General features: G+C 41.8%; 1 protein-coding gene across 1 annotated transcript in view; it reads left to right on the forward strand.

The window, feature by feature from the left end:
• Positions 1-16727, forward strand: part of LOC137439479 (gamma-sarcoglycan) — a 434894-nt gene that overhangs the window by 14122 nt on the left and 404045 nt on the right. The gene's annotated exons all lie outside the window — the stretch shown is intronic.

Raw genomic sequence — 16727 nt, forward strand, 5'->3', positions numbered from 1 at the left:
TTTCTGTTCAGCACTTTTGGAGATATCGTGGTGCAAAGTTTTGCCGTTTTTCCAAGATGGCGGCCGACCACGTGACTGATGACGTCATCATTAACATATTTTATTCCCCATGGAGAGTTCTTTACAATGAGCCATGTCTCAATTTTTTCTGTTCAGGACTTTTGGAGATATGGAGGTGCAAAATTTTTCGGTTTTTCCAAGATGGCGGCCGAACCATGTGACCGATGACGTCATCATTTGGGCACAGTATATTAGAGGGCAAGACAAATACGTGTGCAAAGTTTGGTGATTCTACGTGCAACGGTGTAGACGTAGTGCTGCAAACAGACAAACAGACAAACAGACAAACAGACAAATGAAAAATCGGTCAGAGACCGAGGACTTGCCGGAATGTACTTTTTTATTGGCCATTTAGGACAAATATGGCGGCCGAACCACGTGACTGATGACGTCATCATTAACATATTTTATTCCCCATGGAGAGTTCTTTACAATGAGCCATCTCTCAATTTTTTCCATTCTGCACTTTTGGAGATATAGTGGTGCAAAGTTTTCCCATTTTTCCAAGATGGCGGCCGAACCACGTGACCGATGGCGTCATCATTAACATATTTTATTCCCCATGGAGAGTTCTTTACAATGAGCCATGTCTCAATTTTTTCTATTCAGCACTTTTGGAGATATCGAGGTGCAAGGTTTTTTGGTTTTTCAAAGATGGCGGCTGAACCACGTGACCGATGACGTCATCATGAACATATTTTATTCCCCATGGAGAGTTCTTTACAAGGAGCCATGTCTCAATTTTTTCTATTCAGCACTTTTGGAGATATGGAGGTGCAAAGTTTTTCGGATTTTCCAAGCTGGCGGCAGAAGCACTTGACCGATGACGTCATCATTAACATGTTTTATTCCCCATGGAGAGTTCTTTACAATGAGCCATGTCTCAATTTTATCTGTTCAGCACTTTTGGAGATACAGTGGAACAAAGTTTTGCCGTTTTTCCAAGATGGCGGCCGACCACGTGACATATGACGTCATCATTAACATATTTTATTCCCCATGGAGAGTTCTTTACAATGAGCCATGTCTCAATTTTTTCATTTCAGCACTTTCGGAGATGTTGAGGTGCAAAGTTTTCCCATTTTTCCAAGATGGCGGCCGAACCACGTGACCGATGGCGTCATCATTAACATATTTTATTCCCCATGGAGAGTTCTTTACAATGAGCCATGTCTCAATTTTTTCTGTTCAGCACTTTTGGAGATTTTGTGGTGCAAAGTTTTGCCGTTTTTCCAAGATGGCGGCCGACCACGTGACTGATGACGTCATCATTAACATATTTTATTCCCCATGGAGAGTTCTTTACAATGAGCCATGTCTCAATTATTCTGTTCAGCACTTTTGGAGATATAGTGGTGCAAAGTTTTGCCGTTTTTCCAAGATGGCGGCCGACCACGTGACATATGACGTCATCATTAACATATTTTATTCCCCATGGAGAGTTCTTTCCAATGAGCCATGTCTCAATTTTTTCTGTTCAGCACTTTTGGAGATATAGTGGCGCAACGATTTGCCGTTTTTCCAAGATGGCGACCGAACCACGTGACTGATGACGTCATCATTTACATATTTTATTCCCCATGGAGAGTTCTTTACAATGAGCCATGTCTCAATTTTTTCTGTTCAGCACTTTTGGAGATATAGTGGTGCAAATTTTTGCCGTTTTTCCAAGATGGCGGCCGACCACGTGACATATGACGTCATCATTAACATATTTTATTCCCCATGGAGAGTTCTTTACAATGAGCCATGTCTCAATTTTTTCTGTTCAGTACTTTCGGAGATATAGAGGTGCAAATTTATTCGGTTTATCCAAGATGGCGGCCGAACCACGTCACTGATGACGTCATCATTGAGGCACAGTATATTAGAGGGCAAGACCATTATGTGTGCAAAGTTTGGCGATTCTCCGTGCAACGGTGTAGACGCAGTGCTGCAAACAGACAAACAGACAGACAAACAGACAGACAAACAGACAGACAGACAAACAAACGAACAGATCAACATACTTGCCGGAAAATTTTTCCGGCAAGTAATGAAAAATCGGTCAGAGACCGAGGACTTGCCGGAATGTACTTTTTTATCGGCCATTTAGGACAAATATGGCGGCCGAACCATGTGATAGATGACGTGATCATTAACATATATTATTCCCCATGGAGAGTTCTTTACAAAGAGCCATGTCTCAACTTTTTCTATTCAGCACTTTTGGAGATATGGAGGTGCTACGTTTTTCGGTTTTTCCAAGATGGCGGCCGAACCACGTGACCTATGATGTCATCATTAACATATTTTATTCCCCATGGAGACTTCTTTACAATGAGCCATGTCTCAATTTTTTCTATTCAGCACTTTCAGAGATATGGAGGTGCAAAATTTTTCGGTTTTTCCAAGATGGCGGCCGAACCACGTGACATATGACGTCATAATTAACATATTTTATTCCCCATTGAGAGTTCTTTACAATGAGCCATGTCCCAATTTTTTCTGTTCAGCACATTTGGAGATATAGTGGTGCACAGTTTTGCCGTTTTTCCAAGATGGCGGCCGAACACGTGACTGATGACGTCATCATTAACATATTTTATTCCCCATGGAGAGTTCTTTACAATGAGCCATGTCTCAATTTTTTCTGTTCAGCACTTTTGGAGATATAGTGGTGCAAAGTTTTGCCGTTTTTCCAAGATGGCGGCCGACCACGTGACATATGACGTCATCATTAACATATTTTATTCCCCATGGAGAGTTCTTTACAATGAGCCATGTCTCAATTTTTTCTGTTCAGCACTTTTGGAGATATAGTGGCGCAACGTTTTGCCGTTTTTCCAAGATGGCGACCGAACCACGTGACTGATGACGTCATCATTTACATATTTTATTCCCCATGGAGAGTTCTTTACAATGAGCCATGTCTCAATTTTTTCTGTTCAGTACTTTCGGAGATATAGAGGTGCAAAGTTTTTTCAGTTTTTCCAAGATGGCGGCCGAACCACGTCACCGATGACGTCATCAATTGGGCACAGTCTATTCCAGGGCAAGACCAATAAGTGTGCAAAGTTTGGCGATTCTACGTGCAACGGTGTAGACGCAGTGCTGCAAACAGACAAACAGACAGACAAACAGACAAACAAACGAACAGATCAACATACTTGCCGGAAAATTTTTCCGGCAAGTAATGAAAAATCGGTCAGAGACCGAGGACTTGCCGGAATATACTTTTTTATTGGCCATTTAGGACAAATATGGCGGCCGAACCACATGGCCGATGACGTCATCATTAACATATTTTATTCCCCATGGAGAGTTCTTTACAATGAGCCATGTCTCAATTTTTTCTGTTCAGCACTTTTGGAGATATAGTGGTGCAAAGTTTTGCCGTTTTTCCAAGATGGCGGCCGAACCACGTGACTGATGAGGTCATCATTAACATATTTTATTGCCCATGGAGAGTTCTTTACAATGAGCCATGTCTCAATTTTTTCTATTCAGCACTTTCGGAGATATGGATGTGCAAAGTTTTTCGGTTTTTCCAAGATGGCGGCCGAACCACGTGACTGATGACGTCATCATTAACATCTTTTATTCCACATGGAGAGTTCTTCACAATGAGCCATGTCTCCATTTTTTCTGTTCAGCACTTTTGGAGATATAGTGGTGCAACGTTTTTCGGTTTTCCCAAGATGGCGGCCGAACCACGTGACTGATGACGTCATCATTGAGGCACAGTATATTAGAGGGCAAGACCATTATGTGTGCAAAGTTTGGCGATTCTCCGTGCAACGGTGTAGACGCAGTGCTGCAAACAGACAAACAGACAGACAAACAGACAAACAGACAAACAGATGAAAAATCGGCCAGAGACCGAGGACTTGCCGGACGGAATGTACTTTTTTTATCGGCCATTTTGGACAAATATGGCGGCCGAAACACGTAACCGATGACGTCATTATTAACATATTTTATTCCCCATGGAGAGTTATTTACAATGAGCCATGTCTCAATTTTTTCTGAGTACTTTCGGAGATATGGAGGTGCAAAGTTTTTCGATTTTTCAAAGATGGCGGCCGAACCACGTGACTGATGACGTCAGCATTAACATATTTTATTCCCCATCGAGAGTTCTTTACAATGGGCCATGTCTCAATTTTTTCTGTTCAGCACTTTTGGAGATATCGAGGTGCAAATTTTTTCGGTTTTTCCAAGATGGCGGCCCAACGTGACCGATGACGTCATCAATTGGGCACAGTCTATTCCAGGGCAAGACCATTATGTGTACAAAGTTTGGCGATTCTACGTGCAACGGTGTAGACGTAGTGCTGCAAACAGACAAACAGACAGATGAAAAATCGGTCAGAGACCGAGGACTTGCCGGAATGTACTTTTTTATTGGCCATTTAGGACAAATATGGCGGCCGAACCACGTGACTGATGACGTCATCATTAACATATTTTATTCCCCATGGAGAGTTCTTTACATTGAGCCACGTCCCAAGTTTTTCTATTCAGGACTTTCGGAGATATGGAGGTGTAACGTTTTCCGGTTTTTCCAAGATGGCGGCCGAACTACGTGACATATGACGTCATCATTAACATATTTTATTCCCCATGGAGAGTTCTTTACAATGAGCCATGTCTCAATTTTTTCTGTTCAGCACTTTTGGAGATATAGTGGTGCAAAGTTTTGCCGTTTTTCCAAGATGGCGGCCGACCACGTGACTGATGACGTCATCATTAACATGTTTTATTCCCCATGGAGAGTTCTTTACAATGAGCCATGTCTCAATTTTTTCTGTTCAGTACTTTCGGAGATATAGTGGTGCAAAGTTTGCCCGTTTTTCCAAGATGGCGGCCGAACCACGTAAATGATGACGTCATCATTAACATATTTTGTTCCCCATGGAGAGTTCTTTACAATGAGCCATGTCTCAATTTTTTCTGTTCAGCACTTTTGGAGATATATTGGTGCAAAGTTTTGCCGTTTTTCCAAGATGGCGGCCGACCACGTGACTGATGACGTCATCATTAACATGTTTTATTCCCCATGGAGAGTTCTTCACAATGAGCCATGTCTCAATTTTTTCTGTTCAGCACTTTGAGATATCGAGGTGCAAAAATTTTCGGTTTTTCCAAGATGGCGGCCGAACCACGTGACTGATGACGTCATCATTTGGGCACAGTACATTAGAGGGCAAGACCAATATGTGTGCCAAGTTTGGCGATTCTACGTGCAACGGTGTAGACGTAGTGCTGCAAACAGACAAACAGACAGACAGATGAAAAATCGGTCAGAGACCGAGGACTTGCCGGAATGTACTCTTTTATCGGCCATTTAAGACAAATATGGCGTCCGAACCACGTGATAGATGACGTCATCATTAACATATATTATTCCCCATGGAGAGTTCTTTACAAAGAGCCATGTCTCAACTTTTTCTATTCAGCACTTTTGGAGATATGGAGGTGCTACGTTTTTCGGTTTTTCCAAGATGGCAGCCGAACCACGTGACCTATGATGTCATCATTAACATATTTTATTCCCCATGGAGAGTTCTTTACAATGAGCCATGTCTCAATTTTTTCTATTCAGCACTTTCAGAGATATGGAGGTGCACAATTTTTCGGTTTTTCCAAGATGGCGGCCGAACCACGTGACATATGACGTCATCATTAACATATTTTATTCCCCATTGAGAGTTCTTTACAATGAGCCATGTCGCAATTTTTTCCATTCTGCACTTTTGGAGATATAGTGGTGCAAAGTTTTCCCATTTTTCCAAGATGGCGGCCGAACCACGTGACCGATGGCGTCATCATTAACATATTTTATTCCCCATGGAGAGTTCTTTACAATGAGCCATGTCTCAATTTTTTCTGTTCAGCACTTTTGGAGATTTTGTGGTGCAAAGTTTTGCCGTTTTTCCAAGATGGCGGCCGACCACGTGACTGATGACGTCATCATTAACATATTTTATTCCCCATGGAGAGTTCTTTACAATGAGCCATGTCTCAATTATTTCTGTTCAGCACTTTTGGAGATATAGTGGTGCAAAGTTTTGCCGTTTTTCCAAGATGGCGGCCGACCACGTGACATATGATGGCATCATTAACATATTTTATTCCCCATGGAGAGTTCTTTCCAATGAGCCATGTCTCAATTTTTTCTGTTCAGCACTTTTGGAGATATAGTGGCGCAACGTTTTGCCGTTTTTCCAAGATGGCGACCGAACCACGTGACTGATGACGTCATCATTTACATATTTTATTCCCCATGGAGAGTTCTTTCCAATGAGCCATGTCTCAATTTTTTCTGTTCAGCACTTTTGGAGATATAGTGGCGCAACCTTTTTGCCGTTTTTCCAAGATGGCGACCGAACCACGTGACTGATGACGTCATCATTTACATATTTTATTCCGCATGGAGAGTTCTTTCCAATGAGCCATGTCTCAATTTTTTCTGTTCAGTACTTTCGGAGATATAGAGGTGCAAATTTATTCGGTTTTTCCAAGATGGCGGCCGAACCACGTCACCGATGACGTCATCATTGAGGCACAGTATATTAGAGGGCAAGACCATTATGTGTGCAAAGTTTGGCGATTCTCCGTGCAACGGTGTAGACGCAGTGCTGCAAACAGACAAACAGACAGACAAACAGACAGACAAACAGACAGACAGACAAATGAAAAATCGGTCAGAGACCGAGGACTTGCCGGAATGTACTTTTTTATCGGCCATTTAGGACAAATAGGGCGGCCGAACCACGTGACCGATGACGTCATCATTAACATATTTTATTCCCCATGGAGAGTTCTTTACAATGAGCCATACCTCAATTTTTTCTATTCAGGACTTTTGGAGATGTGGAGGTGCAGAGTTTTTCGGTTTTTCCAAGATGGCGGCCGAACCACGTGACCGATGACATCATCATTAACATATTTTGTTCCCCATGGAGAGTTCTTTACAATGAGCCATGTCTCAATTTTTTCTATTCAGCACTTTCGGAGATATGGAGGTGCTAAGTTTTTCGGTTTTTCCAAGATGGCGGCCGACCACGTGACTGATGACGTCATCATTAACATATTTTATTCCCCATGGAGAGTTCTTTACAATGAGCCATGTCTCAATTTTTTCTGTTCAGCACTTTTGGAGATATAGTGGTGCAAATTTTTGCCGTTTTTCCAAGATGGCGGCCGACCACGTGACATATGACGTCATCATTAACATATTTTATTCCCCATGGAGAGTTCTTTACAATGAGCCATGTCTCAATTTTTTCTGTTCAGTACTTTCGGAGATATAGAGGTGCAAATTTATTCGGTTTTTCCAAGATGGCGGCCGAACCACGTCACCGATGACGTCATCATTGAGGCACAGTATATTAGAGGGCAAGACCATTATGTGTGCAAAGTTTGGCGATTCTCCGTGCAATGGTGTAGACGCAGTGCTGCAAACAGACAAACAGACAGATGAAAAATCGGTCAGAGACCGAGGACTTGCCGGAATTTACTTTTTTATCGGCCATTTAGGACAAATATGGCGGCCGAACCACGTGACCGATGATGTCATCATGAACATATTTTATTCCCCATGGAGAGTTCTTTACAATAAGCCATGTCTCAATTTTTTATATTGAGCATTTTTGGAGATATGGAGGTGCAACGTTTTTCGGTTTTTCCAAGATGGCGGCCGAACCACGTTACCTATGACGTCATCATTAACATATTTTATTCCCCATGGAGAGTTCTTTACAATGAGTCACATCTCAATTTTTTCTATTCAGCACTTTGGGAGATATGGAGGTGGTAGGTTTTTCCGTTTTTCCAAGATGGCGGCCGAACTACGTAACTGATGACGTCATCATTAACATATTTTATTCCCCATGGAGAGTTCTTTACAATGAGCCATGTCTCAATTTTTTCTATTCAGTACTTTCAGAGATATGGAGGTGCAAAATTTTTAGGTTTTTCCAAGATGGCGGCCGAACCACGTGACTGATGACGTCATCATTAACATATTTTATTCCCCATGGAGAGTTCTTTACAATGAGCCATGTCTCAATTTTTTCTGTTCAGCACTTTCGGAGATATAGAGTTGCAAACTTTTTCCAAGATGGCGGCCGAACCACGTGACCAATGACGTCATCACTAACATTTTATTCCCCATGGAGAGTTCTTTACAATGAGTCACATCTCAATTTTTTCTATTCAGCACTTTGGGAGATATGGAGGTGGTAGGTTTTTCCGTTTTTCCAAGATGGCGGCCGAACTACGTAACTGATGACGTCATCATTAACATATTTTATTCCCCATCAAGAGTTCTTTACAATGAGCCATGTCTCAATTTTTTCTATTCAGTACTTTCAGAGATATGGAGGTGCAAAATTTTTAGGTTTTTCCAAGATGGCGGCCGAACCACGTGACTGATGACGTCATCATTAACATATTTTATTCCCCATGGAGAGTTCTTTACAATGAGCCATGTCTCAATTTTTTCTGTTCAGCACTTTCGGAGATATAGAGTTGCAAACTTTTTCCAAGATGGCGGCCGAACCACGTGACCAATGACGTCATCACTAACATTTTATTCCCCATGGAGAGTTCTTTACAATGAGCTCAATTTTTTCTGTTCAGCACTTTTGGAGATATAGTGGTGCAAAATTTTGCCATTTTCCAAGATGGCGGCCGAACCACGTGACTGATGACGTCATCATTAACATATTTTATTACCCATGGAGAGTTCTTTACAATGAGCCATGTCTCAATTTTTTCTGTTCAGCACTTTTGGAGATATAGCGGTGCAAAGTTTTGCCGTTTTTCCAAGATGGCGGCCGACCACGTGACATATGACGTCATCATAAACATATTTTATTCCCCATGGAGAGTTCTTTACAATGAGCCATGTCTCAATTTTTTCTGTACAGTACTTTCGGAGATATAGAGGTGCAAAGTTTTTCGGTTTTTCCAAGATGGCGGCCGAACCACGTCACCGATGACGTCATCAATTGGGCACAGTCTATTCCAGGGCAAGACCAATATGTGTGCAAAGTTTGGCGATTCTCCGTGCAACGGTGTAGACGCAGTGCTGCAAACAGACAAACAGACAAACAGACAAACAGACAAACGAACAGATCAACATACTTGCCGGAAAATTTTTCCGGCAAGTAACAAACAGACAAACAAATGAAAAATCGGTCAGAGACCGAGGACTTGCCGGAATGTACTTTTTTATTGGCCATTGAGGACAAATATGGTGGTCGAACCACGTGACCGATGACGTCATCATTAACATATTTTATTCCCCATGGAGAGTTCTTTACAATGAGGCATGTCTCAATTTTTTCTATTCAGCACTTTTGGACACATAGAGGTGCTAAGTTTTTCGGTTTTTCCAAGATGGCGGCCCAACCACGTGACATATGACGTCATCATTAACAAATTTTATTCCCCATGGAGAGTTCTTTACAATGAGCCATGTCTCAATTTTTTCTGTTCAGCACTTTTGGAGATATAGTGGTGCAAAGTTTTGCCGTTTTTCCAAGATGGCGGCCGACCACGTGACATATGACATCATCATTAACATATTTTATTCCCCATGGAGAGTTCTTTACAATGAGCCATGTCTCAATTTTTTCTGTTCAGCACTTTTGGAGATTTCGTGGTGCAAAGTTTTGCCGTTTTTCCAAGATGGCGGCCGACCACGTGACTGATGACGTCATCATTAACATATTTTATTCCCCATGGAGAGTTCTTTACAATGAGCCATGTCTCAATTTTTTCTGTTCAGCACTTTTGGAGATATAGTGGTGCAAAGTTTTGCCGTTTTTCCAAGATGGCGGCCGACCACGTGACATATGACGTCATCATTAACATATTTTATTCCCCATGGAGAGTTCTTTACAATGAGCCATGTCTCAATTTTTTCTGTTCAGCACTTTTGGAGATATAGTGGCGCAACGTTTTGCCGTTTTTCCAAGATGGCGACCGAACCACGTGACTGATGACGTCATCATTTACATATTTTATTCCCCATGGAGAGTTCTTTACAATGAGCCATGTCTCAATTTTTTCTGTTCAGTACTTTCGGAGATATAGAGGTGCAAAGTTTTTCGGTTTTTCCAAGATGGCGGCCGAACCACGTCACCGATGACGTCATCATTAACATATTTTATTCCCCATCTAGAGTTCTTTACAATGAGCCATGTCTCAATTTTTTCTGTTCAGTACTTTCGGAGATATAGAAGTGCAAAGTTTTTCGGTTTTTCCAAGATGGCAGCCGAACCACGTCACCGATGACGTCATCAATTGGGCACAGTCTATTCCAGGGCAAGACCAATTTGTGTGCAAAGTTTGGCGATTCTATGTGCAACGGTGTAGACGCAGTGCTGCAAACAGACAGACAGACAAACAGACAGACAAACAGATGAAAAATCGGTCAGAGACCGAGGACTTGCCGGAATGTACTCTTTTATCGGCCATTTAAGACAAATATGGCGTCCGAACCACGTGATAGATGACGTCATCATTAACATATATTATTCCCCATGGAGAGTTCTTCACAAAGAGCCATGTCTCAACTTTTTCTATTCAGCACTTTTGGAGATATGGAGGTGCTACGTTTTTCGGTTTTTCCAAGATGGCAGCCGAACCACGTGACCTATGATGTCATCATTAACATATTTTATTCCCCATGGAGAGTTCTTTACAATGAGCCATATCTCAATTTTTTCTATTCAGCACTTTCAGAGATATGGAGGTGCACAATTTTTCGGTTTTTCCAAGATGGCGGCCGAACCACGTGACATATGACGTCATCATTAACATATTTTATTCCCCATTGAGAGTTCTTTACAATGAGCCATGTCTCAATTTTTTCCATTCTGCACTTTTGGAGATATAGTGGTGCAAAGTTTTCCCATTTTTCCAAGATGGCGGCCGAACCACGTGACCGATGGCGTCATCATTAACATATTTTATTCCCCATGGAGAGTTCTTTACAATGAGCCATGTCTCAATTTTTTCTGTTCAGCACTTTTGGAGATATAGTGGTGCAAAGTTTTGCCGTTTTTCCAAGATGGCGGCCGACCACGTGACATATGACGTCATCATTAACATATTTTATTCCCCATGGAGAGTTCTTTCCAATGAGCCATGTCTCAATTTTTTCTGTTCAGCACTTTTGGAGATATAGTGGCGCAACGATTTGCCGTTTTTCCAAGATGGCGACCGAACCACGTGACTGATGACGTCATCATTTACATATTTTATTCCCCATGGAGAGTTCTTTACAATGAGCCATGTCTCAATTTTTTCTGTTCAGCACTTTTGGAGATATAGTGGTGCAAATTTTTGCCGTTTTTCCAAGATGGCGGCCGACCACGTGACATATGACGTCATCATTAACATATTTTATTCCCCATGGAGAGTTCTTTACAATGAGCCATGTCTCAATTTTTTCTGTTCAGTACTTTCGGAGATATAGAGGTGCAAATTTATTCGGTTTTTCCAAGATGGCGGCCGAACCACGTCACTGATGACGTCATCATTGAGGCACAGTATATTAGAGGGCAAGACCATTATGTGTGCAAAGTTTGGCGATTCTCCGTGCAACGGTGTAGACGCAGTGCTGCAAACAGACAAACAGACAGACAAACAGACAGACAAACAGACAGACAGACAAATGAAAAATCGGTCAGAGACCGAGGACTTGCCGGAATGTACTTTTTTATCGGCCATTTAGGACAAATATGGTGGCCGAAACACGTGATAGATGACGTCATCAGTAACTTATTTTATTCCCCATGGAGAGTTCTTTTCAATGAGCCATGTCTCAATTTTTTATATTCAGCACTTTCAGAGATATGGAGGTGCAATTTTTTTCCAAGATGGCGGCCGAACCACGTGACATATGACGTCATCATTAACATATTTTATTCCCCATGGAGAGTTCTTTCCAATGAGCCATGTCTCAATTTTTTCTGTTCAGCACTTTTGGAGATATAGTGGTGCAAAGTTTTGCCGTTTTTCCAAGATGGCGGCCGACCACGTGACATATGACGTCATCATTAACATATTTTATTCCCCATGGAGAGTTCTTTACAATGAGCCATGTCTCAATTTTTTCTATTCAGCACTTTCGGAGATATGGAGGTGCAAAGTTTTTCGGATTTTCCAAGATGGCGGCCGAATCACGTGAACGATGACGTCATCATTAACATATTTTATTCCCCATGGTGAGTTCTTTACAATGAGCCATGTCTCAATTTTTTCTGTTCAGCACTTTGAGATATCGAGGTGCAAAATTTTTCGGTTTTTCCAAGATGGCGGCCGAACCACGTGACCGATGACGTCATCATTTGGGCACAGTATATTAGAGGGCAAGACAAATACGTGTGCAAAGTTTGGTGATTCTACGTGCAACGGTGTAGACGTAGTGCTGCAAACAGACAAACAGACAAACAGACAAACAGACAAACAGACAAACAAACGAACAGATCAACATACTTGCCGGAATCTTTTCCGGCAAGTAACAAACGAACAGATCAACATACTTGCCGGAAAATTTTTCCGGCAAGTAACAAACAGACAGACAAACAGACAGACAGACAAACAAACGAACAGATCAACATACTTGCCGGAAAATTTTTCCGGCAAGTAACAAACGGACAGATCAACATACTTGCCGGAAAAAAATTTCCGGCAAGTAACAAACAGACAGACAAACAAACGAACAGATCAACATACTTGCCGGAAAAATTTTCCGGCAAGTAACAAATGAAAAATCGGTCAGAGACCGAGGACTTGCCGGAATGTACTCTTTTATCGGCCATTTAAGACAAATATGGCGTCCGAACCACGTGATAGATGACGTCATCATTAACATATATTATTCCCCATGGAGAGTTCTTCACAAAGAGCCATGTCTCAACTTTTTCTATTCAGCACTTTTGGAGATATGGAGGTGCTACGTTTTTCGGTTTTTCCAAGATGGCAGCCGAACCACGTGACCTATGATGTCATTATTAACATATTTTATTCCCCATGGAGAGTTCTTTACAATGAGCCATGTCTCAATTTTTTCTATTCAGCACTTTCAGAGATATGGAGGTGCACAATTTTTCGGTTTTTCCAAGATGGCGGCCGAACCACGTGACATATGACGTCATCATTAACATATTTTATTCCCCATTGAGAGTTCTTTACAATGAGCCATGTCTCAATTTTTTCCATTCTGCACTTTTGGAGATATAGTGGTGCAAAGTTTTCCCATTTTTCCAAGATGGCGGCCGAACCACGTGACCGATGGCGTCATCATTAACATATTTTATTCCCCATGGAGAGTTCTTTACAATGAGCCATGTCTCAATTTTTTCTGTTCAGCACTTTTGGAGATTTTGTGGTGCAAAGTTTTGCCGTTTTTCCAAGATGGCGGCCGACCACGTGACTGATGACGTCATCATTAACATATTTTATTCCCCATGGAGAGTTCTTTACAATGAGCCATGTCTCAATTATTTCTGTTCAGCACTTTTGGAGATATAGTGGTGCAAAGTTTTGCCGTTTTTCCAAGATGGCGGCCGACCACGTGACATATGACGTCATCATTAACATATTTTATTCCCCATGGAGAGTTCTTTCCAATGAGCCATGTCTCAATTTTTTCTGTTCAGCACTTTTGGAGATATAGTGGCGCAACGATTTGCCGTTTTTCCAAGATGGCGACCGAACCACGTGACTGATGACGTCATCATTTACATATTTTATTCCCCATGGAGAGTTCTTTACAATGAGCCATGTCTCAATTTTTTCTGTTCAGCACTTTTGGAGATATAGTGGTGCAAATTTTTGCCGTTTTTCCAAGATGGCGGCCGACCACGTGACATATGACGTCATCATTAACATATTTTATTCCCCATGGAGAGTTCTTTACAATGAGCCATGTCTCAATTTTTTCTGTTCAGTACTTTCGGAGATATAGAGGTGCAAATTTATTCGGTTTTTCCAAGATGGCGGCCGAACCACGTCACTGATGACGTCATCATTGAGGCACAGTATATTAGAGGGCAAGACCATTATGTGTGCAAAGTTTGGCGATTCTCCGTGCAACGGTGTAGACGCAGTGCTGCAAACAGACAAACAGACAGACAAACAGACAGACAAACAGACAGACAGACAAATGAAAAATCGGTCAGAGACCGAGGACTTGCCGGAATGTACTTTTTTTATCGGCCATTTAGGACAAATATGGCGGCCGAACCACGTGACCGATGATGTCATCATTAACATATTTTATTCCACGTGGAGAGTTGTTTACAATGAGCCATACCTCAATTTTTTCTATTCAGGACTTTTGGAGATGTGGAGGTGCAGAGTTTTTCGGTTTTTCCAAGATGGCGGCCGAACCACGTGACTGATGACATCATCATTAACATATTTTATTCCCCATGGAGAGTTCTTTACAATGGGCCATGTCTCAATTTTTTCTATTCAGCACTTTGGGAGATATGGAGGTGCATAGTTTTTCGGATTTTCCAAGATGGCGGCCGAATTACGTGACCGATGACGTCATCATTAACATATTGTATTCTCCATGGAGAGTTCTTTGCAATGAGCCATGTCTCAATTTTTTCTATTCAGTTCATTCAGAGATATGGATGTGCAAAGTTTTTCGGTTTTTCCAAGATGGCGGCCGAACCACGTGACTGATGACGTCATCATTAACATATTTTATTCCACATGGAGAGTTCTTCACAATGAGCCATGTCTCCATTTTTTCTGCTCAGCACTTTTGGAGATATAGTGGTGCAAAGTTTTTCGGTTTTCCCAAGATGGCGGCCGAACCACGTGACTGATGACGTCATCATTAACATATTTTATTCCCCATGGAGAGTTCTTTACAATGAGCCATGTCTCAATTTTTTCTGTTCAGGACTTTCGGAGATATGGAGGTGCAAAAAATTTCGGTTTTTCCAAGATGGCGGCCGAATCACGTGACTGATGACGTCATCATTAACATATTTTATTCCCCATGAAGAGTTCTTTACAATGAGCCATGTCTCAATTTTTTCTGTCAGCACTTTGAGATATTGAGGTGCAAAAATTTTCGGTTTTTCCAAGATGGCGGCCGAACCACGTGACTGATGACGTCATCATTAACATATTTTATTCCCCATGGAGAGTTCTTTACAATGAGCCATGTCTCAATTTTTTCTGTTCAGCACTTTTGGAGATATAGTGGCGCAACGTTTTGCCGTTTTTCCAAGATGGCGACCGAACCACGTGTCTGATGACGTCATCATTTACATATTTTATTCCCCATGGAGAGTTCTTTACAATGAGCCATGTCTCAATTTTTTCTGTTCAGTACTTTCGGAGATATAGAGGTGTAAAGTTTTTCGGTTTTTCCAAGATGGCGGCCGAACCACGTCACCGATGACGTCATCAATTGGGCACAGTCTATTCCAGGGCAAGACCAATATGTGTGCAAAGTTTGGCGATTCTACGTGCAACGGTGTAGACGCAGTGCTGCAAACAGACAGACAAACAGACAGACAAACAGACAAACAGACAGACAAACAAACGAACAGATCAACATACTTGCCGGAATCTTTTCCGGCAAGTAATGAAAAATCGGTCAGAGACCGAGGACTTGCCGGAATGTACTTTTTTATCGGCCATTTAGGACAAATAGGGCGGCCGAACCACGTGACCGATGACGTCATAATTAACATATTTTATTCCCCATGGAGAGTTCTTTACAATGAGCCATATCTCAATTTTTTCTATTCAGGACTTTTGGAGATGTGGAGGTGCAGAGTTTTTCGGTTTTTCCAAGATGGCGGCCGAACCACGTGACCGATGACATCATCATTAACATATTTTGTTCCCCATGGAGAGTTCTTTACAATGAGCCATGTCTCAATTTTTTCTATTCAGCACTTTCGGAGATATGGAGGTGCTAAGTTTTTCGGTTTTTCCAAGATGGCGGCCGACCACGTGACTGATGACGTCATCATTAACATATTTTATTCCCCATGGAGAGTTCTTTACAATGAGCCATGTCTCAATTTTTTCTGTTCAGCACTTTTGGAGATATAGTGGTGCAAATTTTTGCCGTTTTTCCAAGATGGCGACCGACCACGTGACATATGACGTCATCATTAACATATTTTATTCCACATGGAGAGTTCTTTACAATGAGCCATGTCTCAATTTTTTCTGTTCAGTACTTTCAGAGATATAGAGGTGCAAATTTATTCGGTTTTTCCAAGATGGCGACCGAACCACGTCACCGATGACGTCATCATTGAGGCACAGTATATTAGAGGGCAAGACCATTATGTGTGCAAAGTTTGGCGATTCTCCGTGCAACGGTGTAGACGCAGTGCTGCAAACAGACAAACAGACAGACAAAGAGACAGACAGACAAACAAACGAACAGATCAACATACTTGCCGGAAAATTTTTCCGGCAAGTAACAAACGAACAGATCAACATACTTGCCGGAAAATTTTTCCGGCAAGTAACAAACGAACAGATCAACATACTTGCCGGAAAATTTTTCCGGCAAGTAACAAACGAACAGATCAACATACTTGCCGGAATCTTTTCCGGCAAGTAATGAAAAATCGGTCAGAGACCGAGGACTTGCCGGAATGTACTTTTTTATTGGC

This window comes from Myxine glutinosa, chromosome 14, assembly GCF_964187855.1.
Source record: "Myxine glutinosa chromosome 14, kmMyxGlut1.1, whole genome shotgun sequence".
In the NCBI taxonomy this organism is placed as follows: Eukaryota; Metazoa; Chordata; class Myxini; order Myxiniformes; family Myxinidae; genus Myxine; species Myxine glutinosa.